The sequence below is a fragment of the Trichechus manatus genome, unplaced genomic scaffold (genome assembly GCF_000243295.1).
Source record: "Trichechus manatus latirostris isolate Lorelei unplaced genomic scaffold, TriManLat1.0 scaffold00216, whole genome shotgun sequence".
Taxonomy (NCBI): Eukaryota; Metazoa; Chordata; class Mammalia; order Sirenia; family Trichechidae; genus Trichechus; species Trichechus manatus.
The window spans coordinates 3078950-3087082 of record NW_004444152.1 but is presented as its reverse complement, the minus strand read 5'-3'; the positions used below and the strand labels follow the sequence as shown (position 1 = coordinate 3087082).

Sequence of the window (8133 nt, the reverse complement as noted above, 5' to 3'; positions counted from 1 at the left end):
CAAGAATGCTTAATATCTCTTGGTGGTGGAATTATGGGTTTGTTTGAGTATATTGTCAGATTTTCTACAACGTGCACACGTAGTGACAAGCAATTCTTTTTTTTATTGAGGAGAAAAGGAAGGCGCTGCAGTGCCGCAATATCAGGAGCGGGAATCTCCCGAGTCTGCTTATTCGCAGTACTCAACTCCCTTGCCTGGTTCTGGGACAGGCTGGCGGCGGACGCTCATTTACGTCACTATCTGGAGCCTAAATAAGACCGCGCACCGCAGAGAGTTCTGGGAAGTGCAGTCCGATCCCTCCGTAGTCGCCCACTTCCGCTTCCGACCAGTATACGCCTATCGTCGTTTCTTCTCCGTGGTGAGTCATTTGAGGGACGTGGGTCTTCCTTAGGGTCTTCGTTCGGGCCGCAGGAGCGGGGGCGGGCTCTCTAGGACTTCGAGGGGGAAGGGACGGCGGGACGCCTATGGGCAGATGCTCTGAGCCAGGGGATTTTGAGGAGATCGGCCTGGCGAAGGAAGAGTTTGAGGAGGGCACCGATCATCCTGGGGTGGACGGCGGAGCTGGGCTCGCGCCAGGCTGTCTTGGGTTTGGGGCCGGCTGCCTCCGGCACCCCCAGGCTTGGAAAGAACCGTTCGGGGCCGGCAGCACCGTCTTTGAGATGCACAACTCCCAGTTTGGGAGACTCGATTCCGGGCAGTCGCGGATTGATGATACTTTTAATCCCTTCGGGGCACACGCCCGCCCACTTCTGTACTAATTTCAAAGTTTTGTCTGATTTCTATAAAGAGATGCAGAAGTTGATTCCTCACTCACGTTCTGTGTGTAGTCCTTTGAGAATGATTAAGCTTTGTACAAGTTGTAAGAGTTATTTCGATGTCTTGTTGCTGGCTCTGGTTTTTTTGTAGTGTCTGAGGCATACACAGGTTGAATTCCACTCTCGGTATCACACAGCATGTAAGAGCTCTGAATTCAAATCTCAAGATTGTATCCTGAGTCTCACTGTGTCCTGGAAGCTACAGTGAGTGTAGGCTGTGGCCAGGGCCCCAAGCTGCAAGGCATGGGCCCATCTCTGAGTCATGTCGGGAGGGAGGCTTCAGCCTGGACTCTTGATTCCTTTTTTTTTTTGGAAAGGGTAGATTACATCCCACTGGTGGTAAAAGGAGCCCTAGTGGTGTAGTGGTTAAGAACTCAGCTGCTACCCAAAAGGTCGGCAGTTCGAATCCACCAGCTGCTCCTTGGAAACCCTATGGGGCAGTTCTACCCTCTTCTATAGGGTTGCTATGAGTCGGAATGGACTGACGGCAATGGGTTTGGTTATTTTTGTTGTGCTCAAAGTTTTCCTCCAGTGGTGTGTTGAGAATTGTGATAAAATCATGTTATCTCATGGTTCATTTTTCTTTCATGTGGCTCATTTGCTGCCTTAGGACGGTGCCTTTCCCAGGGAGAACTGCATAGAAGAGGAAAGAATAACTTCTGAACTGTTTCCACTAGAGTTACAGGTAAGTAGCACTTTCTTTTTTTGTTTGTTTTGTTATTTTGCTTTTTTATACAATGCCAGCTGTTTTCCCACACGGAGGTCAGCTTTCCTGACATCATTCTTTTTCCCGTTTTTTTCTCAAATGCCCATCCAGGCCACATTGCCACAGCTGCCTTCCCCCAGAAATAGATTTCTTCTAAGGCTGAGGAGGGGCCCTGGTGGTCAAGAGCTCGGCTGCTAACCAAAAGGTCAGCAGTTCAAATTCACCAGTTGCCCCTCAAAACCCTATGGGGCAGTTCTGCTGTGTCCTGTAGGGTTGCTATGAATCTGAATCTACTTGACGGCAATGGGTTTGTTTTTGTTTTTGTTTTTTTTGTGAAGGCTGAGGAATTCCTCAGTGTTTTTATTGAGTGTATTTATCAAGCAAGTGACACTTGTTACCATCTCCAGGGGAGACATCCCACCACATGGAGAATAGCAAAGAGCATAACAATGCCTGCTACCAGGAGCAGCAACACTAGATGTCAGCGTGCTTCATGCCTTGCAGGAGTCAGCGTCGCCAGTAAAAACACAACTCACACACAGGCGCTGGGTGGAACATCACTTCACTATGTAGGCAAAAGAGAGCAAGGTCAGCTTCAGTAGTGGGCGTTGGTGCCCCGTGACCAGTGAGTCTCACTCCATAACCAACTCAGGGAGATGTTCTGCACACATCCCTCTTGTGCTGCAGGAGAAGGACCCCCATTCCCTCCCCACCAGCCGTAGAAGCTGCATTGTCCAGATGCCACATACTTAGCAAAGCAGTTCCTGGGAATGTTGACGTGTACTCAAGGCAAGAGGAGAGGGATGTGCTGATAGCCAACCAACAGCTGTAGGGTGTGTTTTGGGTCTAGACGTCCCAGAAAAGGGAGTCAGCCCACACTCTCATCCTGTCCAAGGAGCCAGACCAACACATCTGGCCTTCAGCACAAGGTTTGTTCATGGGTCCCAGGGAAAGGCAGCAGGCTGTGCTCATAATACCCCCTTCCGTGGTCTCCTCCCCCTCCCCACCCCCTCAACTTTTCCTGGGACCTCAACAGACAGAGAAGCAAAGAAACTAACATTCTTGGGATATCCATTGTCCATTTCGGACATTGGGCTGCATGTCTGTAGTTCAGTGCCCAGCTGATGGGTGTCACTTTCGTACGCCATTTTTGTAAAATCTTCAGGCAACATTTGTGGATGGCAACTAATAAAATTATCCCAGCAGAATGATCAGACCTACTTGGAGAACAGATTGAAACCAGCTGCCCCACCCACTGCTTAACCCAAACCAGTTGAACAGGTCAAAGGGCTGTACTTGTCAGATCTTGTGGAGGACTTGAACTGTATTTTCTGTCATCTGTGTTACTTATGTTCTGATTCATTTATATAAAAACATTTTTCTCTTAGCATGGCACACACACCCCCAGTTTGCACCATCGCAATGTCCAACACTCTGCAGTTTTGTAGGGCAGTGGCTGCTGTCTTAGTTATCTAGTGCTGCTGTAACAGAAATACCACAAGTGGATGGCTTTAACAAACAGAAGTTTATTCTCTCATAGTCTAGGAGGCTAGAAGTCCAAATTCAGGGCACCAGCTCCAGGGGAAGTCTTTCTCTTTCTGTCGGCTCTGGAGGAAGATCCTTGTCATCAACCTTTGCCTGGTCTAGGAGCTTCTCAGCTCAGGAACCTTGGGTCCAAAGGACGTGCTCTGCTCCCAGCATTGCTTTCTTGTTGGTATGAGGTCCCCTTATCTCTCTGCTTGCTTCTGTCTTTTATATCTCAAAACAGATTGACTTAAGACACAGCTTAATCTTGTTAAGATAACTGCCACTAATCCCACCTGATTAACATCATGGAGATAGGATGTACAACACAGGAAAATCATATCAGATGACAAAATGGTGGATAATCACACAATACTGGGAATCATGGCCTAGCCAAGTTGACACACATTTTTTGGAGGACACGATTCAATCCATAACAGATGCTATACTGTCCACCTTGCGTTGGAGCAGTCCCAAGGAATGAAGTGTAGAATTAAATCCCTTTTCAATAGTACTGGATATGCCATATGTATAGCCCTTCCTAGTTTATTTACCCCGATTTCAGGGATCAGGATACGTACTGCCTGATGGAAGGCACTAGTACGTCGCAGAAGGAGGTTTTCTGTTCTGTGACAGTTACAATGTGCAGAAGAGCCCAGATGGGGGATTTCGGAGGATGTTGTGTTTTTTCCCCAGGTGATATTAAGAACAACATACCCCAAGCTGCACTGTCCCCACCATTTTAGGGAAACGCCCTTATATAAATGATTTCCACGTACAATAAAGAGTCCAGCTTTCCTTAATGCTAGGGTTAGTGTAGTCACCTTAACCCACTAATTAGGTGACGAATGAGTATTTCCGTTTCTCTTTTTAGTCAGTTGGATGTCAGCACACCATCAATCCCCATGTGTTCAGTAAAGTCTCATCCAGTCATGTATGAACAGTACGCTTTCTGGAGCAGGTGGTACAAGAGACCCTCCCTTTTGGAAGTTTACACGTGAACATGCTGGTGCCATTACCAGGCCAAGTTAATCCAGACCTGAGGTCCACCCATGTGATTGGTTTGGATCCTAGTCCTAGAGAGAAACTCCTGGATTTTTATACCCCAGTTATTTGTGCTCAACTGCTAACCTAAAGGTTGACAGTTTGAACCCGTTCAGAGATACTGTGGAAGAAGGTCTTGGCGATCTGCTTCCATGAAGATGACCATCCTCACCACCACCACCAAAAAAAAAAATCTGTTGCCATCAAGTTGATTCTGACTCATAGTGACCCTATAGGACAAAGTAGAACTGCCTCATAGAGTTTCCAAGCCTGTAATCTTCACAGAAGCAGACTGCCATATCTGTCTCCTGCAAGTGGCCAGTGGGTTCAAACTGCTTACCTTTTGGTTTGCAGCTGAGCACTTAACCACTGCACTACCAGGGCTCCTTCCATTAAGATTACAGCCAAGAAAATGCTGTGGAGCAGCTCTACTCTGTAACACATAGGGTCACTATGAGGAGAATTGATTTGACCACAACAGGTTTGTTTTTGGGGGAGGAGGGTTTGTATTGTGCATGCAAGTTTCCCCAGTGCGCCAGCTATACCGAGTACCTACAGTTGCTGTTGGGTCAGCTCTGACTCGGGGTCCCTCTGTGTCTCAGAGTAGAACTGTGCTCTGTAGAATTTTTATGACTTTGACCTTTCTTCCAGGGTGCCTCTCGGTGGATTCAAATCACCAACCGTTCGGTTAGCAGCCGAGTGCTTAACTGTTTGCACCACCCAAGAACTCCACGCCAGCTATAGGTACCCACTATTGTACATTGGACAGTTTTAGCATGTACTTTGATGGTGTCTTTGCCCATGGTGATGTTAAACTCAGGCTTAAAAGTACCATCCTCAGAGTCAAACCACAGTGTTTGGTTACAGTAGTCATTGGGAACTTCCCTTAAGTATGTCCCGTGCATTCATGTTTTAGCACAAAGGGGAAAGTTCTCCTCTAAAGTTGGGGCACTTCCCACAGCTAGCCCCTGTGCTTCAAAAGACCTTTCCCACGTCCCGTGGAGTCGACCGTGTGTGTCTGCAGAGTGATATCCTCGAGGCACTAGATCATAACGTCCAGTAGATTGGTGTTGTCTCCCATGCTGACAGGTTAGCTGAAATGACGTGGAGTGAGGGCCCGTCATCTTGATTCAGATACTGGCAAAGCCAGCAGTTGGTTTGGTTGGGCTTGTTCATCCCTGTGAGGTATTCTGAGGGAGAGAAAGAGACAATGTTATTATCTTTTCCCTGTCCTTACCTCCAGGGCTGAACATACTCTTGCCCAATGACTTTGAGGTGAGAGTTGCCCAGGTATGGCCACCCAGGCTGTTTGTCCAAGTTCGAAGGTCACAACTTCCGCGGGGACCCACTGCTCCTATTGTTTGCCCCAGCCTTTTGGCCCCCATCATCCAGTCTGGGAAGGAAGGTCGCATCCTGAACAAATTTGACGTAGCCTACAATGTCTCCCACTTAAACCAAGGAGTTGGAAGTCCAAGATGTGAGCAGAGGAACCCTAGTGCCTCTGTGGTCTGTTGCCCCCCTCCCCTATTTCTATGTGGTACCGCAGGAGGGAGGCACCCATAGATACCATCGCCTCCAGGCTGTACTCGGGGGCGCTTGTGGTGAAACTCCTGTGGCCCACAGACCAGACCACCCCTAGGGAGTACGTTCCTGCAGGAAAAAAGAGAGAGTAGTTGGGTGTACTGAGATTGGGATTCTGCAGGCGTAGCCTGATCAGGTGACTTCCTGGTCCTTCACCAACTCCAAGCTCAGTAGTGCCCAGCACTGTGTTGTAGTGGTGTGTTTCCCTTCCGCTGGAGTGCAGTGTTTAATGTCCAAATGGTTTTTGTTAAGATGAGGGGACCACCTGCTGAGTTGTCCTTGATGGCCTTTGCATAGTTGTTGCTTGAGTTGGTGTTCCGGTGCTTCAGGGTGATAGGGGCCATGGAAGGTCCACCTTATGCCATGGAGTATGCCTGCTGTTGAGTTGCTTATGTTGTAAATGAGGTACCTTGCTCTGATTGGAGCCCAGTTGGACATCTAAACACATGAAAGAGGTGTATTTTAAAAGCTGCAGTGGTGATCGCAGTGTCTGCATGATGCACAGGAATTGCTGCATAGCTGGAGTGCATGACTACAATGATGAGAGACCGCTGGAACCCGTGACTAGGGGCTGGTGATCCATTGTGGCTTAATCCCCGGCTGATGGGGCCCAGCTCAGTATGTTGCATGGCCTAGGCTTGTTGCTGGCAGGATTCGCATGACTGATGCGTCTTTGGTTTCTACTTTTTTGAGAGAGTGAGACCTCATGATTTGGCCCATTCTTGCGTCTTAAGTGGGATTTCACGTCCTGTTTTGTGATGGACCCACCGGGCAGTCATGGCAACTTGTTGGACATATGCTTGGCCATCATGGGAAATTTATTCATGGTCTGTTTCAAACGGCTCTTTGCCACTACATCAACATGAGTGACGTATAGTTCTCTTTAACAGCTCTCAAGCTACTGCCATAGTCTTTGTTCCCACACGGGGGAGCCTTTAATAGTCCAGCCATTGATCTGCCTGTTACCAGACCATATGGCTAGCCTGTTTGCATCAGCTCATGAGCCTATAAATATGTAGCAGGAAGTTGCTGTTGGAGTGGGCTGGACAGCCATCACCACTGCATGCAGTTTGGCCCATTGGGCAGAAAGGCCTCATCCGGTCTCAGTCAGAAGGTGGCCATCTTAAGGGCAAATGGCCGCAGCAGCTCAATCGCCTCCATCACTTTTGAGCTCTGTAGATTCACTGATGAACCAAGCCATATTATCAGCTGGAGCATTTTTAAACCATGGACCCCACTTAGTCAAGGGAGGGGCAGGAGCCCTCCCTGCAGGCCAGTCAGCCTGCTCCAACTCGTTTATGGAGCCAGTTGACTTGATCTGGTTTTTTTTTAGATAATATTTTATTGTGTTTTCAGTGAAAATTTACATAGCAGATTAGGTTCTCATTCAACAATTTCTACACATATTGTTCAGTGACATCAGTTAAGTTTTTCATAATGCATGAACATTCTCATTTATTTCCATTCTAGATGTTCTGTTTCTAGTAAGCTAGTTTCCCTACCCCCTTCTCATCTTTTTTTTTTTTTTTTAAAGTAATTGTTGACCTTTTGGTTTCATATAGATGGTTTTTTTTAAAGGAGCACAGCACTCACAGGTAATACTCTTTATTTTGTGAGCCAATCTGTTAATAGTTAAAAGGTGACTTCGGGATAGTTTCGGTTCAAGGTTTAAAGAATATGTCAGGACTATAGTCTCAGGGAGTCCTCTAGTCTCAACTGGTCTAGTAATTCTGGATTTTTTAAGAATTTGAGGTTCTGTTCCACATTTTTCTCCCATTCTACCAGGATCCATCTGTTGTGGCCCTGATCACAGCGATCAGTAGTGGTAGCTAGGCACCATCTAGTTTTCCTGGTCTCAGGGTAGATGAGGCCATGGTTCGTGTAGATAGTCCTATACTAGTTTCTTCTCTATCTCTTGGGTTTCCTTCTATTTTGTTTGTTCTGGATGAGTAGAGGCCAATAGTTGTATCTTAGATGGCCACTCACAAGCTTTTAAGACCTTAGACACTACTCAACAGACTAGGATGTAGCATATAAACTTTATGAACTATGTTATGCCAGTTGTCCGAGTTGTACCATGAGACTATGGTCCTAAGCCTTCAAACTCAGAAAAGCAATCCTGCGAGGTGTTTGGTTCTGTCTAAGTTGTATCTGTAACTGTGCCCCCTGCGTGCTTTATTATATATATGAATATATATGCATGTACACACATATGAATACGCATATACATCTTCATACACTAATATTTACCCACATATGTACTCCCGTGTACATACCTATACACATTTATGCATAGGTACATAATATATACTTGTATATACATTTTTCGGTTGTCACCGTTGTAGCAAAATTATATATGCCATAGCACATTTGTAGTAACTGTTAAATGAGAAACTATTTTGTTCTGTAAGCCTTCATCTTAAGTGAGAATAACAGCACAATTGGAAGAGCATAGTCAATGTC

The 8133-nt window shown here is 46.7% G+C and overlaps 1 protein-coding gene across 1 annotated transcript in view; it reads left to right on the top strand.

Moving 5' to 3' along the window:
- Nucleotides 1–269: 269 nt before the first annotated feature.
- The window catches only part of LOC101347631 (zinc finger protein 229), a 21582-nt gene continuing 13718 nt past the window's right edge, over nt 270–8133 (top strand). Inside the window, exons 1-2 of the mRNA XM_023742739.1 lie at nt 270–358; nt 1426–1500. The gene's annotated coding sequence lies outside the window, so the exon portion shown is untranslated. The remainder of the gene's footprint in view (nt 359–1425; nt 1501–8133) is intronic.